The 18,542-nt window shown below is 38.3% G+C and overlaps 1 pseudogene across 1 annotated transcript; it reads left to right on the top strand.

The window, feature by feature from the left end:
* Positions 1-7,276: 7,276 nt before the first annotated feature.
* Positions 7,277-17,914, top strand: LOC307125414 (myosin heavy chain, fast skeletal muscle-like; annotated as a pseudogene). Its single transcript has 37 exons — positions 7,277-7,483; positions 7,574-7,717; positions 7,798-7,954; positions 8,056-8,083; positions 8,191-8,305; positions 8,446-8,538; positions 8,662-8,725; positions 8,819-9,323; positions 9,467-9,585; positions 9,674-9,823; positions 9,950-10,120; positions 10,212-10,512; positions 10,784-10,854; positions 11,000-11,087; positions 11,192-11,309; positions 11,394-11,517; positions 11,622-11,758; positions 11,850-12,105; positions 12,198-12,440; positions 12,542-12,718; positions 12,807-12,952; positions 13,038-13,128; positions 13,214-13,603; positions 13,692-13,818; positions 14,048-14,166; positions 14,253-14,449; positions 14,536-14,719; positions 14,850-15,015; positions 15,133-15,257; positions 15,386-15,694; positions 15,821-16,024; positions 16,110-16,235; positions 16,315-16,485; positions 17,285-17,389; positions 17,468-17,563; positions 17,641-17,772; positions 17,897-17,914. The product of its transcript is annotated as a myosin heavy chain, fast skeletal muscle-like (transcript).
* The last annotated feature ends 628 nt before the right edge of the window (positions 17,915-18,542 follow it).

Here is an 18,542-nt window from a genome sequence, read left to right as displayed (position 1 = left end):
CGTTGCTGTCTTGCCGTCAGCCAATCGCTATATTGCTGATCATGGTTTCGAGTATCGATACATCTGCCCTCTTCAGGGAACACAGGAATATGCAGTATTCTCAGACAACTTTATCCAGATATTTTAATCCAATCCGCAAATTTGTTTGAAGAACCAAATTAGCTAGAGATTAGTTATCACGATTAAAAGATCTGGGATCTGTCAAAACATCTCAGATGTATTAAGCGAGTTACAAAGAACGGACCCCAGGTTTGTTGGAGCTATGTAGAGAAAAAAACACCTCTGAGCTATGGCCATTACATAAATATCAGTTCATTTTCTGTGAAACTACATAGCATTCAAATAACAAGTTTATCTTGAAGGATAAAAGCGGTTAGGTTCAATGAAAATTTCTTTAAAGGGATAGTTCACCCTGAAATGAAATTTATGTCATAAGTTATTCACCCTCAAGTTGTTCCAAACCTGTACGAGTACCTCAAGTTGTTCCAAACCTGTACATGTTGAACAAAAAAGAAAAGATTTTAAAGAATGTTGGTAACCAGATATGTTAAAGGGGGGGTCAAAAGTTTTTCATCCTTCATATCTCCGAAAAATCTTTAGTTTCATTATATTTAGAAAAGAAAGATACGCTGTATCGAGTCTTTCCGAATAAAGCCGTGTGGGCGGAGCTAAAGAATCACGAAGACACACAGCTATTCCGTTGAGAGCGTCTGAAAGCTGTGAGATCCTTAGGCGTGGGCTATCCTAAATAAACCATGGCTATCAATCAGATTCAGACATGCTTATATGATCCAGAATCTGATCCGGAGGCTGAAATTGAACAGGAGCAGCAACAACGACGACTACAGCAGGATGTCTCTATGTGTTATGTACTGTAACTGCATATATTTGCTTAGCGTGCATGCCCGAGTTTTACAACATTTGTGTGTGTTTACTCATGGTTTATGAGGACATAATTTGGTTTATGGACTATTGTATGCGATTTAACGATAGCAGTAGCAAGCAGAATGGTTTTGCACGTCAGACTAGTGCGTGTTTACATAGAACAACAATGGAATTGTTGCGCATTTGAATGAACGTGTCGATAGCTAACAACACAAAGACATTTGAAGCAATTTTACTCACAGCCTGCTTCCAACACACGATAATGAACCTTAATCGCTGGGACTGCTCCATCTTTCAGCAATAGACGACCTACAAATCCGGAGTTGAACTGGGCCTTCTTTATAACCATCGCCACTGAAATGCAGGGAACAAACAAAACACTTGCACAACTCCATTGCTGCTCTGGAAAAACAAACTCCATCCACTGTCCCATTAACACTGGTTTCTTTGGGAAGCTGTACAGGGTTGTCTTTCCCTGACAACTAAAAACACACTTCTTTGGTGACACTTCTTTGGTTGATTTCGTGAAGTCCTGTGACAGCGCAGCCGGCTTCCCTAAAGCCGAACACAGCGCGTTAATGGGAGTGTATTTGCTCTCTCGCTCTATTTCTGTGTTGTGACAAACCGGAAGGTTTTTTTAAACTTTGTCCATGTTTAGCATGGGAATCCAAGTCTTTAACAGTGTAAAACAACTCATGCAAAAACTCAAGTATGCATGAAACAGCATTTCACCCCGTTCTCTCCTATGTCAACAAAATTTTGCGAGAGTGATTTGAGAGCAGCCGGCTGGGGCATTTTGCGCAGCTTCTCCAGAGCGACTATAGTGCGTTTTGATTGCAGTGATGTTATTGTGAAAATATGACAGTAAATGTATGTGTAACCCATTCGTTGGATTTAACATCGGAAAAGTAAAGGAGGAAAATATCTATCTGGGTCTGGGCTCACCAAATACAGCTAATTTCTATTTGTACTAATACTTGGAGTCCCGGGTTCGGGTCTCACACCCTGCACTGAATCAATAAAAATCAATTGTGTCGAATGTGTCTGCACTTGTATGAATTAAGTAGTTTACAGTACAAAAAAAAGAATACATTTAAATAAATACAATAAAAGGAGAGAAAAAATGAATTAATGAAACACAAATCAATTCATTTTCTTTCTTCTTTCACTTTGATTTAAGTTCAATATGCACTTAACACTTTGCACAAATCATATGAGAATATTACTTGCCCCCTTTCAAATCACCAATTGAACACCAGGTATTTCGTTCAACAATAACAATGAAAAAGAATAAAAAAAATAAAAAAAAATGTGCATGTACAGCAGTTCAGTTTGTGTGGATGTATGAATGCCTACAGTATTTGCAGAAATTGATGAGAAAGAAGCTTTGCCTCCTTAAAGTCCTCCTGAAATCGAAGTCCTCGGATGACGCAATCACATCCTGCGCGGCTCTCTCTCTTCTCTCACACGGTGCAAATCCAACACGGTTACCGGACGCTGAGAGCCTGAGACAGTCCGATCTCCTTGGGCTAAAGCAATAAAACAGTTCAGACAACCATTTAGGAAGATAAATGACGAAGATGGATTAAGATTAACGATGGCCACACGTGGCTCGCATCTCTCTCTCTTCAACGAGCTGGCGCGCATGTGTCGTCAGCACGATCACGAAATGCATAACATTAATAACTTTTAAACATACAACATTTCATAACAAATGTGCAAACAGGTTTAACCAATATACAAATAGGGTGGAAACACTTTACATGTATTGTATTGCGCACTTAATACTCAATGAACAGCATTAACTAGGGTTGCCACCTTCAGTGTGGCAAAATAAGGGAGACCCATTCACGATTTATTTTAATATTTTATATTATTATGTAATAATTTGTCCCATTTTTATCTAAATATTTTCTTTTAAATGTCATAAACTTTATATGACAGGATTATTTATTAGCCTATGTAGAATAGCTATTATAGCTAAATGATAAATTAATAATAAAATGAATTAGGCTATAATCTATTAATTAACCTGTCTAAAAAAATATAATAGTTATGTCTGCCAAGCTCTGATAATGTATGGAATATTATATTAATATAGCCTATTATCCATAAAAAAAAACAATAAGCATAGGCCCTACCTTTAGAAGCATGGATGTGTCTGTCAGCACTGCTGCTTTAAGTCAGAACGTCTGAGACACTGAAATGCTTCTCTGCAAAGTGTGCAGTTGGCCTGAGGTTCATGAGTTACTGGACAGACCCATTGATACCTTTTTTCTATAGAGTGCCGAAGTAATGACGTCACTTTGTAGGCCAAAACGCGGAAGTGAGTTAGCATTTTAGCCCTACCGGTTCCCTCGCCCTAAAGTCTATGGCTTTTTTGAATGGGTTTTTGCTAAATCGCCTGAAATAAGGTCTGTGGTTAACAAAGCCTCTAAATATTTTCACGTTTTGATCTATGACATAAAACACATTAGTTAAAACCTGCTTGTGATTTTTTTAAACTTTATTGTGTCTTAAAAACGATGGTTGCTAACAAGTTGCTAAAAGGGACTACATGCGGGGACTTTGGACGTCATCGTAACAAACAGGCAATCTTTCACTAGCCCGCGTTTCAGCCTTATGAAGAACTTATGTGGCGTGAATAAATCGCACTATTCGCGCAAAGTTGAATGCTTGAACATTTGGAGTTTACTCTCTTCACATGTTCGTCTTGTTGAGAAATGGCTGACATGGGCTGTGTTTACACGTCTTTTTGTGTTAAAATCTACTGTTAATGTGTGACAAAACTTAGTTTTAAGACTTTTTCAGTCGATAATGTAGTTGTTTAAAGCTCAAATCTGTGGTTTATTTATAAGAAGAGTGCCTATTTAAACATTTTATCTGGTGTTTTCGGAGTTGTGAGCTCCAGTGGATCAGCGGCGGTCAGCGCTTGTTTAGCCGGCGAGAGTAGACTTTCCTCGGCTAGTCCTTCTGACGTCTGCCGCTGGCTCTGATGTCTCTGTGGCGTCTCCAGCTATAATTAGTCTTGTGGAGATTTAACGGCCCATATTTGCTCTCATGGATCTATAATTTGTTCCCTGGCAAATCGTTTAGGCTGAGTGCAAAGTGAAGTTTCATTACTTGTTTATATTTAGGCTGTAACTGTACGTTACCGTTGTAAGTTAGCCGACAAAATTAGTTTCTAACATTTTTGGAAAAAACGAATGGGCAATATTTCTCATGAAAAAGTGGATAAGTGTTCATACACAGCGCAGATCATAATGAGCGAGCGTGCTTTTAAATAAAGTTTGAGGAAGCTTGATGATGACGTTGATCCGCGACCATGGTGTGCTGTAGTCCGTTTATAGCCTACCGTTAGCATTTTATATCTGACGGCTTTATTTGGGCTTCAAAATGTATACATTTTGGATTAACTTGTAAAGATTATCTTGGTAGACAAAACGTGTAAGGGTCATAACTCTTTGTTGAACACAGATCTTATTTTTTGCGATTTTCCAAAAGTCTATGGGGAAAATGAATGGCTTTTTGATTGAGGGAACCCATGCGCCGCTAACTTCCGGGTTGGCCTACAAAGTGATGTCATTACTTCGGCACTCTATTCAGCCATGTTTTTAAAAAAACGCGCAAGTTTACAGCTCCTGTTCTCGAGACTCCGCCGCTATGGGAACAGAGCCGCTAAAACACAAATGAGCTTTATTGGGAAATTGATTTCTTTATATTTGCTATCAGTATTCTCCACACAGCAAAATCCGTAGGCTATGTGTTTATTGAACTATGTGTGGACCTATGTAAAATATGGGACAAATCATGTCCCACATTGGTTTTGAAAAAAAAATGCATGATACATAATACATATGTAAGATACGTAATGCAGCCTCAATTTTATGGGTGGGTTACATATGCAACGAAATTTGAGTTGGTGCAGTATTCCTCAGGTTGTCTCACATAAGCATCTTCCTGAAATGACTTTCCCCACACCCTGCTGCTGATTTTAACTGTGAGATATACAGTATTGGCGCCACCTACTGTATAACTGGACAGCCTGCTTTGTACAGAAATGCGTCTAATAGTATCCAAATGCAGAGCTGCAGCGCCATATATGACAGCAGATTCAGCACAGCAGCACGAGGCCAGCATTCTCAGACTGGTAGTTAAGGTGAAGATTATAGCCTCATTAAGGTTAGGGTTAGTGGTGGTGTGAGTTTAGCATTTGCTCACATGGACCTTATAGAAGTCACCATGAAATCAAAATTGACAATAATTTTTTTATGAAATATTGCAGTTTTTGTTGTAAATGATTTATCCATGCACATACATTTTTTTTATTCATGTGCACTCCTAATCATTAAGCAAAATATCCCCTCACCCCCTCCCTCCCAGTTTTGCAGTGATATCTCCGCTCTGATAACTTGTCACTCACTTGAGAGCACAGTAATAGCAAACGTGATCCAATTAATGACCGATGACCAAAATTAAGTCCCACCCTACATTTGTTCTACATTGTTAGTCTTTTCTGAATGCCACGGCTTTAGAAATATTATGCCTACACACAAATCCACACAATAGAAAAACACCTAACATTACATAAAAATTGAATGGAAGTAAAAGGAATGAATTGTAAAAATAATAATAAAAATAAATAAATTTCATTGGAGTAAAAAAAAATGCACAAATGCTTCCAACTATTTTGTGCAGCAGTAACAAAGTGGTGACAAAATCCTTCTTTTTTTTTCTTCATTTTAAAATTATTTTTTCCATTCATCCCTTTTACTTCTAATCAATTTTATGTAATGTTAGGTGTTTTTCTATTGTGTGGATTTGTGTCCATTGACTTCCTCAGGGCAGTGATGTCCATGTCAAAGCAAGTTTTGTGTACATAGAGTTCACATTGGGTTCACCCAGACCCGCCCATGCTTCTTGATTTAAGAATATTTAGATATTTAGATGGAAACAAGACAAAAATACTAAACAAGAAAGGCATTTTTTGCAGTGTACACATAACCCAGTCCCAAAGCAGAACATGCAAGATTACTGATCATTAGCATTTCTTAGCTATTAGACAATACATCTACGAGAACAATAAGATTAATGTTCACAGTTATGTTCACCCTAAACGGACAGAGAAAAGTGACAGTAAATATAAGTTATTACCACAGGACAAGCGTTAGAGTTAGTTCCTCTCCATCTGGCTATCATATCACATTAAGCAACAGCTTGCTTGTTACATAAATAGAAATGCTATAAAGAAAATATGCAATATATTTTGTTGAGCATGTCATAAATTGAACACAAGACATATACATTTGGACAAATCATAAATATAAGGGGCTGTACTTTTGCTATCTACATTTCTGTGTTATATTATAGCAATTCAACTTGTGAATAATAACTGATTCAAATTGAATCCCTGATATACCCTTATCACGATGATATAAAATATTTGTGTAAATATTCTATATAAGTTTGTTTTAATGGCAATTAATAATAATAATAATAATAATAATAATAATAATAATAATAATTGATGCTAATATTTCAGCATTCGTTTAATGACAACTTCTTAGTTGCTTTTTGTTTTCTTGGAACTGATTTCTCATAAGGCTGTTATAGGCTTCCCTTACTGTGGATGGACAGCTTCTATATACAGTAATTACAACTGAAATGCCTGTCCATATTTAGTGCCTGCTTAGTGTGCAAGTTCAACTCAATATAAGTGTGGGGGAGAGCATGATCAGCCGTATAGGAGACTAGAGGAGTTCCAGTTGGTGGTAAGTTGCTTTTCAATTTATATTTGCGCACACTGAAATTGTTATTAAATTCACTTCAATCCAGAAATGGAAGCAGATCATTTTTAGGTTCCTCTTTAGTTTGTGATAAAACAGCATTCATTTAAATTCTCTGGTGTTTATCAAATTTTAAATGTAAATGAATTGTTTTACAGGGCAGAAGTAATTTCAACTGGTCTCAAGGCAAGGGAAGGTAGATGGAATTTCCTTATATTTGTTGTGTTGATCAGTTTGATTTCATCTTTATTTGCCCATTATTGTGTCTTGGTTAAGAGTTTTGTGTGATTTAAAATCAAAATTTCACAGGACAACACAAGGATTTAAAATTATTCATAAATGTATTCCTCTGTGTAAATAGTTTTATATTGTTGTTGGGGTATTACATAGAGGTACTGAACATCTTTTAGATTCATGTCATATCAACATTTCAATTGACATTGCTATAAGACTGGTATTGTGACAAACAAAAAGCAGTTTGTGTAACATTTGTTGGCAAGAGTTTTGGAGAATTAGTGTAAAATATTTTTATCGTTTGGTGCCGATATAATTGTATTAATTAAAACACTGCAATTTTCCTTTCCAATTTCCAGTTAGCCGCCACCATGAGTACAGACGCGGAGATGGCCGTTTATGGCAAGGCTGCCATTTACCTTCGTAAGCCTGAGAAGGAGAGAATCGAGGCTCAGAACAAACCATTTGATGCCAAGTCTGCCTGCTATGTGGCTGATGACAAAGAGTTGTACCTCAAAGGAACAATCAAGAGCAAAGACGGTGGCAAAGTCACAGTTGTTTTGCTTGACACTAAGGAGGTAAATTTCTACTTTTCAACTGGATGCTCAACTTAAATGAATCATTACATGGTCTTGATAAATCTAATATCAACTGGATGATATTTATAGGAGAGAGTTGCTAAGGAAGCAGATGTCTACCCAATGAATCCTCCCAAGTATGACAAGATTGAGGACATGGCCATGATGACCCATCTCAATGAAGCCTCTGTGCTGTATAACCTTAAAGAGCGTTATGCTGCATGGATGATCTACGTAAGTTCTGAAACTATGTAAAGCAACATTGAAATTAATTTTGTGTTGTTGGAATCTGACCACTTCTCTGCTCATTTCAGACCTACTCTGGACTCTTCTGTGCAACTGTGAACCCCTACAAGTGGCTCCCAGTGTATGATGCAGAAGTGGTGTCTGCCTACCGAGGCAAAAAGCGTATGGAGGCCCCACCCCACATCTTCTCTGTCTCTGACAACGCCTATCAGTTCATGCTGACTGGTAAGATCTGATTTATGAGATCTGAATTAAATATAAGTTGATATTCACATTCATAGTTTTATAAAACAATTGCTTAAACATTATTACCTTTGAATTAACAGACAGAGAGAACCAGTCTGTCCTGATTACGTATGTATCAAGCCTTCAATTAGAGATGTTGAGATAATTTATATTTTTCTCTTGTGGAACTTCCTCATGTCTTATCATCTTCTGTCTTCAAATCTCTCATAAACCAGTGGAGAATCTGGGGCTGGAAAGACTGTGAACACCAAACGTGTCATCCAGTACTTTGCTACAGTTGCAGTGTCAGGTGGTGACAAGAAGAAAGAGCAGACTTCCGGCAAAATGCAGGTATGAGATATATATAATTTTGAAAGATAGTGATTTACACTCGTCTCACAAACTATACGAAATGTGAATTTGTGAAATACCTTCAAAACAATGTTTAGACATGAAATAGAAAATAATTGAAAACCCTTCAAACGACACAGGGCTCTCTTGAGGACCAGATCATTGCTGCCAACCCTCTGCTTGAGGCTTATGGTAATGCCAAGACTGTGAGAAATGACAACTCCTCTCGTTTTGTAAGTGCACCACTTTTTATTTACCGTCAGGTTGGTCAGTTGTGTTTTATTTTTCTATACAGTTTTCTATAAATACATTTTTAATATTATTATTTATTTATTATGTTATTTTGTTTTAAACAGGGTAAATTCATCAGAATTCACTTCGGTACATCTGGAAAACTGGCTAGTGCTGACATTGAGACATGTAGGTGGACATGATTTTATTGATCCATCCTGCACATTTGTCTTTGTCTGTCACTTTTCAGATAATTGTGACTGAAGTGCATTCTCTCAACAGATCTGCTGGAGAAGTCTAGAGTGTCATTCCAGCTTCCAGATGAGAGAGGCTACCACATCTTCTACCAGATGATGACCAACCATAAGCCTGAGCTGATTGGTAGGCACACATTTTTCATTCAGTTTAAATTCCAGATAATATTGTAAAATACTTTTTCATAAATAGTGTGTATTTTTACAGAAATGACGCTCATCACCACCAACCCCTATGACTTTCCCATGTGCAGTCAGGGTCAGATCACAGTGGCCAGCATTGATGATAAAGTGGAGTTGGATGCTACTGATGTGAGTCATTGCTGTTCAAATAGTGGCATTTTCTATTTAAATATGACAAATCCTAGAGCTCATTCTTCTCTGTAATTTTCAGAGTGCTATTGACATTCTGGGCTTTACTAATGAGGAGAAAATGGGCATCTACAAGTTCACTGGAGCTGTGATTCATCATGGCAACATGAAGTTCAAGCAGAAGCAGCGTGAGGAGCAGGCTGAGCCTGATGGCACAGAGGGTGAGATTAAATAGTACTAATGTGTGTCAACATGCAGTGCTTTGAATTGAGAGATATTTGTTTCTTTTCTGTAAACAAAAGGGTTGTTTAAGTTTTCAAGGCCAGAAAAGGAATGATGGTTTTGTAACTTTTTTAAATTGCAGAGGCTGACAAAATCGCCTACCTTCTGGGTTTGAACTCTGCTGATATGCTGAAGGCTTTGTGCTACCCCAGAGTCAAGGTCGGAAATGAATATGTGACCAAAGGCCAGACCGTGCCACAGGTATAGACTGACATATCTCCAGCATGTCAACCTGAAAATCAAGAGTGCATCTGTTCTAAATAAAATATCCACTCTATTCTTCTTACAGGTGTACAACTCTGTTAGCGCCTTGGCCAAATCTATCTATGAGAGGATGTTCTTGTGGATGGTCATTCGTATCAACCAGATGTTGGACACAAAACAACAAAGAAATTTCTTCATTGGTGTGCTAGATATTGCTGGGTTTGAGATCTTTGATGTAAGAATTATATAAAATTAATTAATTAATTAATTAAAATAAATTATTAATTTATTTTATCTCGTTTTATGGTAAATGTATCATATTCAGAAGTCACTGAATGTTTCTGTTATTTTTTTCCTCTAGTTCAACAGCATGGAGCAGCTATGCATCAACTTCACCAATGAAAAACTGCAACAGTTTTTCAACCACCACATGTTTGTGCTGGAACAAGAGGAATACAAAAAGGAGGGCATTATTTGGGAGTTCATTGACTTCGGCATGGACTTGGCCGCTTGCATTGAGCTCATTGAGAAGGTTATAACCGTTTTTTAAACTTATTCTTTTCCATGGTCCATTCTCAAAATCTTACATTTGTACTAATTAAACAACATTCTTTTATAAACAGCCCATGGGTATCTTCTCCATCCTTGAAGAGGAGTGCATGTTCCCCAAGGCTTCAGACACTTCCTTCAAGAACAAGCTGTATGATCAGCATCTTGGCAAGAACAATGCTTTTCAGAAACCAAAGCCTGCCAAAGGCAAGGCTGAAGCCCACTTCTCCCTGGTTCACTATGCTGGAACTGTGGACTACAACATCGCTGGCTGGTTGGACAAGAACAAGGATCCACTGAATGAGTCTGTTTTGCAGCTGTACCAGAAGTCTTCTGTCAAACTGCTGGCTACTCTCTACCCACCTGTTGTTGAGGGTAATAAACTGAAGTGTTAACTATGTATATGTATATGTACATGTACATGATTATGTATATTAAAAGGTGCACTACTCTGTCTACAATAGTCCACATATAAACACTTATTATAGGTGCACCATAGTGATTTGGGATAAGACAAAAACACGGTTTGGAAGACAAATTCATGATGTACTCACTCATCATATACATTTTGTACATTTTTAACAAAAAAGTTACCTTTAAATTCAACCAAACATTATATGTGTTCCTTTTTATTTTATCTGAATAGAAACTGGTGGCGGCAAGAAGGGAGGCAAGAAGAAGGGTGGCTCCATGCAGACTGTGTCTTCTCAGTTCAGAGTATGTCTTTTAGACAAAATGTGAATAATGCAGCTGAAAGGACAGAGGCTGTACATGAGCTTGCTTGACTCTAGGTCAGAGAAATAATACACCAAGAACTGATAGAATCTGATTAAGAATGCTGAATCTTTTCATGATTAAACAGGAGAACTTGGGCAAGCTCATGACCAACTTGAGGAGCACTCACCCTCACTTTGTGCGTTGTCTGATTCCCAATGAGTCCAAGACTCCAGGTAAAGTAATATTGCTTCTGACATTAATACAATATTTAATGTTAATGTATTTAATAATGCTAATTTTAATTTACCAAGCTCATGATGTAAACTCTTTGTTAAAGGTCTCATGGAGAACTTCCTGGTTATCCACCAGCTGAGGTGTAACGGTGTACTAGAGGGTATCAGAATCTGCAGAAAGGGCTTCCCCAGCAGAATCCTCTATGGTGACTTTAAGCAGAGGTAAATGTGACCACATGAAAATACAATTTCCTGTAGGACACTCTTTATTGGAAGATATGAAGCATTTTGATCAATCCTCTACAGATACAAGGTGCTGAATGCCAGTGTTATCCCAGAGGGACAGTTTATGGATAATAAGAAGGCCAGTGAGAAACTCCTGGGATCCATTGACGTTAATCATGACGAGTACAAATTTGGACACACAAAGGTTCATATTTAGCTTTACAACTTTTAAAGTTTCGGTGATCATGATAATTTAGCCTGTGCAGGTGAAATCAATATATTTTTATTTACTGTTTTACATAAATTCAGGTGTTCTTCAAAGCTGGTCTTCTGGGTACTCTTGAGGAGATGCGTGATGAGAAACTGGCTGCTCTGGTCACAATGACTCAGGCTCTCTGCCGTGGCTACCTGATGAGGAGGGAGTTTGTGAAGATGATGGAAAGGAGGTGAGTATTGTCATGAGTAAAGATGACATCAGTAGTAACTGCAAACAGTAAATCATGATGATTATGGCATTCAATGGTGTATTATTCACAGGGAGTCCATTTACACCATCCAATATAACATCCGCTCATTCATGAATGTCAAACACTGGCCATGGATGAAGGTTTACTACAAGATTAAGCCTCTGCTGAAGAGTGCCGAGACTGAGAAGGAGCTGGCAACCATGAAAGAGGACTTTACAAAATGCAAAGAAGATCTTGCCAAGGCTGAAGCCAAAAAGAAGGAGCTTGAAGAGAAGATGGTAGCACTGCTGCAAGAGAAAAATGATCTGCAGCTGCAAGTAGCATCTGTGAGTATTCTTGAATTGAATTAATTTAATTTAAGCTCCATTAAAATGTGCAATGCTGATTCCAATGATATGGCAACCTATTTTTTTAACAGGAATCTGAGAATCTCTCTGATGCTGAGGAGAGGTGTGAGGGTCTGATCAAAAGCAAAATCCAGCTTGAAGCTAAACTCAAAGAGACAACTGAGAGACTGGAGGATGAGGAAGAAATCAATGCTGAACTGACAGCCAAGAAGAGGAAACTGGAGGATGAGTGCTCTGAGCTGAAGAAAGACATTGATGACCTGGAGCTCACCTTGGCTAAAGTGGAGAAGGAGAAACATGCCACTGAGAACAAGGTTGGAGATTCAGTTGGTTTAAGATTTGACTCTTATATGTTTATATAGAATATAAATTGTAAAATATAAACTTATTTAAAATAAATAAAAAACTCACACAGGTCAAGAACTTGACTGAGGAAATGGCAGCTCAGGATGAGAGCATTGCCAAGCTTACGAAGGAGAAGAAAGCCCTCCAAGAGGCACATCAGCAGACACTGGATGATCTTCAGGCCGAGGAGGACAAAGTCAACACCCTGACCAAATCCAAGACAAAGCTTGAGCAGCAAGTGGATGATGTGTGTTGATTATGTAAATTAATTATATTAATTTATCAAATTAACTGTTTTCTGCTGTGAACATATTTTATATATCATTGTCCTGTAGCTTGAGGGTTCCCTTGAACAAGAGAAGAAGCTCCGCATGGATCTTGAGAGAGCCAAGAGAAAGCTTGAAGGAGATCTGAAATTAGCCCAAGAGTCCATCATGGACCTGGAGAATGACAAGCAGCAATCTGAGGAGAAAATAAAAAAGTAATAAAAGTAAAGAAATCTTTGAAGACATTATTGTTAAGTTGTGTTATTGTTTTACAAATCACTTATTGTTGAACACCCACAGGAAAGACTTTGAAACGAGCCAGCTGCTTAGCAAGATAGAAGATGAACAATCTCTGGGTGCTCAGCTCCAAAAGAAGATCAAGGAGCTTCAGGTATTTTGAGATTTTTTCAACATTACGATTACATTATAATCAAATACAGAACACTAGAAACTTTATTAACTACTTTCCACCATAGGCTCGCATTGAGGAACTGGAGGAAGAGATTGAGGCTGAGCGCGCTGCTCGTGCCAAGGTCGAGAAGCAGAGAGCTGATCTCTCAAGGGAACTTGAGGAGATCAGTGAGAGGCTTGAGGAGGCTGGAGGAGCCACTGCTGCTCAGATCGAGATGAATAAGAAGCGTGAAGCTGAATTCCAGAAGCTGCGTCGTGATCTTGAAGAGTCCACCCTCCAACATGAAGCTACTGCTGCTGCCCTCCGCAAGAAGCAGGCAGACAGTGTGGCCGAGCTGGGAGAGCAAATCGACAACCTGCAGCGTGTCAAGCAGAAGCTTGAGAAAGAGAAGAGCGAATTCAAAATGGAGATTGATGATCTTTCCAGTAACATGGAAGCTGTTGCCAAAGCAAAGGTTTGAGTTGTTGTTTTTTTAAATTCAAGATAATATAAAACAAATGTGGTTAAGATTCTTAAGAATTCAATGATATTTGTGTTTACAGGCTAATCTTGAGAAGATGTGCCGCACACTTGAGGACCAACTTAGTGAAATAAAGTCCAAGAGTGATGAGAACATTCGCCAGATAAATGACCTCAGTGCTCAAAGAGCAAGACTTCAAACTGAAAATGGTAAATAATGACAATAATGACGAAAATAACCGTATTTAATATTTTATTTGAGTATGGTGTATTGAGATTATTCAGAACTGAATTTCTAACATAGAATGACATAAACTAGAGAAAACAATAATTTTAATGTTCAATGTTTAATGTTTAATGTTAAAAATTCCATAGAGTTATTGAAATGAACTGATAGAGACATAGCACAATCTGACACAGTGAATCTAAATCTATGCAGGTGAGTTTGGTCGCCAGCTGGAGGAGAAGGAGGCTCTGGTTTCTCAGCTCACCAGAGGCAAACAAGCTTTCACTCAGCAAATTGAGGAGCTTAAGAGGCAGATTGAAGAGGAGGTTAAGGTAATACAGCATAAACAATACATACACATACTTTTAAATCACTTTACTGTAGAGGCAAGCTAATATTATGTGACTTTGTCTCCTAGGCTAAGAACGCACTGGCCCATGCTGTGCAATCAGCCCGTCATGACTGTGACCTGCTCCGTGAGCAGTTTGAGGAAGAGCAAGAGGCAAAGGCTGAGCTGCAGCGGGGAATGTCAAAGGCCAACAGTGAGGTTGCTCAGTGGAGAACCAAATATGAAACTGATGCCATCCAGCGCACTGAGGAGCTTGAAGAGTCAAAGTATGCATATCAGTGATATTATTATGTGTTAATAATATGTGAAATTGCATGCATTTTCTGACTGATGGTTACAACATGCCTTCCAGGAAGAAGCTGGCTCAGCGTCTGCAAGAAGCAGAGGAACAAATTGAGGCAGTGAACTCTAAATGTGCATCTCTGGAAAAGACCAAACAGAGACTCCAGGGTGAGGTAGAGGACCTCATGATTGATGTGGAGAGAGCCAATGCTTTGGCTGCTAACCTTGACAAGAAGCAGAGGAACTTTGACAAGGTAAAACAAAAAATTGTATTTTTGTAATATAATTGTCTTTGTATTATGATATTATCTTCTAAAAGTAGTCTGGGCTTGTTCAACATGCTACAAGTTAAATTAACCTGCTCCTGCAATATCTCCACCAAAGGTCCTGGCAGAATGGAAGCAGAAATATGAGGAAGGTCAGGCAGAGCTGGAAGGTGCCCAGAAAGAGGCTCGTTCACTCAGCACTGAACTGTTCAAGATGAAGAACTCCTATGAGGAGACTCTGGATCAGCTGGAGACCCTCAAGAGAGAGAACAAGAATCTGCAGCGTAAGAATTAAAAAACTTGAATGTGCCAATTATAAATGAGTAATTAAATAGGAAATATACCCAGTTAATGTGTGAACATTCATTATAATAAAGATTATTTATTTTTTCTTTCTATAGAGGAGATTTCAGATCTGACAGAACAGATAGGCGAGACTGGTAAGAGCATCCATGAGCTGGAAAAGGCCAAGAAGACAGTGGAGACTGAGAAGGCAGAGATTCAGACTGCCTTGGAGGAGGCTGAAGTGAGTATCTGGAGATTAATATGGAATTGGTTCTTGCTGGATGGTATGGTTCTTACTAGAACCATTATACTGTGGTCTTAATGCATATGGTCATTCTGATATTTAAATGTAGTTTTTATATTTTATAGGGCACCCTGGAGCATGAGGAGTCGAAGATTCTTCGTGTCCAGCTTGAGCTAAACCAGGTCAAAAGTGAGATTGACAGGAAGATTGCAGAGAAGGATGAGGAGATGGAGCAGATCAAGAGGAACAGCCAGAGAGTCATTGAATCCATGCAGGGCACTCTAGACTCTGAAGTCAGGAGCAGGAATGATGCCCTGAGAATCAAGAAGAAGATGGAGGGAGACCTTAATGAGATGGAGATTCAGCTGAGCCATGCCAATCGCCAGGCTGCTGAGGCCCAGAAACAGCTCAGGAACGTTCAGGGACAACTCAAGGTATGTGACTTCTGTTCGACTTTGGGATGTATTAATATGTTTGTATAATCTAACACGGAGACATGTTAGTAAAAGGCCAACAGAAAATACATCAAAAACTTATTGTAAATCTATTGTTTTGTTCAGGACGCCCAACTGCACCTTGATGATGCCCTGAGAGGACAGGAAGACATGAAGGAGCAGGTGGCCATGGTGGAGCGCAGAAACACTCTGATGCAGTCTGAGATTGAGGAGATGAGAGCTGCTCTGGAGCAGACAGAGAGAGGCCGCAAAGTGGCTGAACAAGAGCTGGTGGACGCCAGTGAGCGTGTTGGGCTGCTGCACTCTCAGGTAAGGGCATTTTGGTTTTACAATGAAATTAAAGAACTTGAGAGCATCATTTAAAATGTCCATACTGTTGCTTTCCTTTTTGTAGAACACAAGTCTCCTGAATACCAAGAAGAAGCTTGAGGCTGACCTTGTTCAGGTCCAGAGTGAAGTTGATGACACTGTACAGGAAGCCAGAAATGCAGAGGAGAAGGCCAAGAAGGCCATCACTGATGTGAGCAACAGTAGCTGCCAAATGTTTCAAAAGACACTTAAAAATGTGGATCTAATGACTTTCTGTATTAATGCAAAAGGCTGCAATGATGGCAGAAGAGCTCAAGAAAGAGCAGGACACCAGTGCTCACCTTGAGAGGATGAAGAAGAATCTGGAGGTCACAGTGAAGGACCTGCAGCACCGTCTGGATGAGGCTGAGAATCTGGCCATGAAGGGAGGAAAGAAACAACTCCAGAAACTGGAGTCCAGGGTAAGATTGCCTTTTATATGAAGTTCCAAAACGTAGGTTGAGGAGGAGCCTAAACATTCAGTCCTTTCAATAATCATTACTAGCATATTTAGGAAGCTGTCACCTCACCATCTCAGCGACAATTCTTCCAGCATCCCTCCTCCTCCCCATCTCTTCCTCTGAAAAAACAGTAGTTATGAGTACTCTGAACTTATTTTAATCGAGTCCACTAAACCAAGGATATTTCTTAATATACAATTAAACTTTACACTGCATTCAAATACGTTTTACAGCTAAAACTTCACAATATTATATTTAGTTGTAATATATATATAGTTGTTTAATCCTCCTCTCCTGAGATCTTCTGAGATTTAATGTATTATTTTATCTTCAGTTGATTTCATCTAAAGCTGTGGCTGAAGTCAGTTGTAGTTCTTGTATTTCTCTTTCCTTCAGTGATTCTGCTCATTATCATCAGGTGTTCATTACTAATGCACAATTATCACTTATTTAATCAATTAACAATACAATTATTATCCAATTATCATACTGGGAACTATAAATGTTCTACATCTCGTTCAGTTTAAGTTCTGTTTCAGTCATTGTGTCCACATAACATTCGGTAATATTTGAATGCAGGGAACTCTTTTTATTTAGTACATATAACTGTTAGGTTTTACAGTGCAGGCAAACTCGTGAATCTGATGTTAATTATGATCTGAAAGGTATAAATTGTTTTAATACTCTGATATATTTTGGATAGTCTAAACATATTTTCATTGACTGAAATAATTGTAATAATATCTCCTACTAACTTAAGGTTCGTGAGCTTGAGGCTGAAGTTGAGGCAGAGCAGAGACGTGGAGCTGATGCTGTTAAAGGTGTCCGCAAATATGAGAGGAGAGTCAAGGAGCTCACCTACCAGGTACAAAAAATGTATAGTAAAATTCTGGTCATATTAATTTGATTATGTTCTAGTCTGATTCATTTTCACTATCTGCAGACTGAGGAGGATAAGAAGAACCTCAACAGACTGCAGGATCTGGTTGACAAGCTTCAGCTGAAGGTCAAGGCTTACAAGAGACAGGCTGAAGAATCTGTGAGTACCTAATTTAAGAACTATAAACAAATTATGAACATATTAAGTTCCTGATATAATCGTATGTGACTTTGCAGGAGGAACAAGCAAACACTCACCTGTCTAAGTTGAGGAAGGTGCAGCATGAGCTGGAAGAGGCTGAGGAGCGTGCTGACATTGCTGAGTCTCAGGTCAACAAGCTCAGATCCAAGAGCCGTGATGCTGGAAAGGTAATTTATATGATAATATCAATTCTAATGGAACCCAATTCATTTAATTACACAGAATCAGTTATTTACTTTTGATTTGTGCTAATTATATATTTCTCTATCATGTGTGTTTGTTTGTTTTCAGGCCAAGGAGGCAGAGTGAAACTCTTCATCCCACTTATTTTGATGTCTTTTAAAATGTAAAAATATCACAAAAATAAACTTTCATTCAGCAAATTCCTTTGGACTTCCGATTTATTTCAATTCATAGCTGAACAACACACAATATTAGTAATGATGAAGTTTAGTAATGATCAGTAATGATCTTTATCAAGTTTAATTATATCAGATCAAAAACTATAGTACATAGAGTTGGGTAAATAGAAGGGTAAAAACTACCCAAAATAAATTAAAAAGTATGTTCTGTATAGATTTGTAAGACACTGTCAACCCAAATTGATTACAGGTATTGGTAACATATGTTATAGTTAATAAATTTTCACTCTCTAACTGCTTTTCAGCAAACAAAAACACTGCCTGGTTGATATGGATTTAGCACTTACCATTAATATGACTTATGTAGCTAATTTGCTACAGTACACAAATCATAAAGGCACAGAAATAATGCTGACAAATAGAAACAGACAAGACATGATGACCATTCCATTCCATCCATCCATCCATCCATCCATCCATCCATTTTCTAAACCCTTTGTCCTATGAAGGGTCACAGGTCACAAAGACCAGCTAAGTATTATATTTCCAAAATATAATACAGAAAATACCTTGAA

This window comes from Gobio gobio (assembly GCF_949357685.1).
Source record: "Gobio gobio genome assembly, chromosome: 4".
Lineage (NCBI taxonomy): Eukaryota > Metazoa > Chordata > Actinopteri > Cypriniformes > Gobionidae > Gobio > Gobio gobio.
This window is presented reverse-complemented; position numbering and strand designations above follow the sequence as displayed.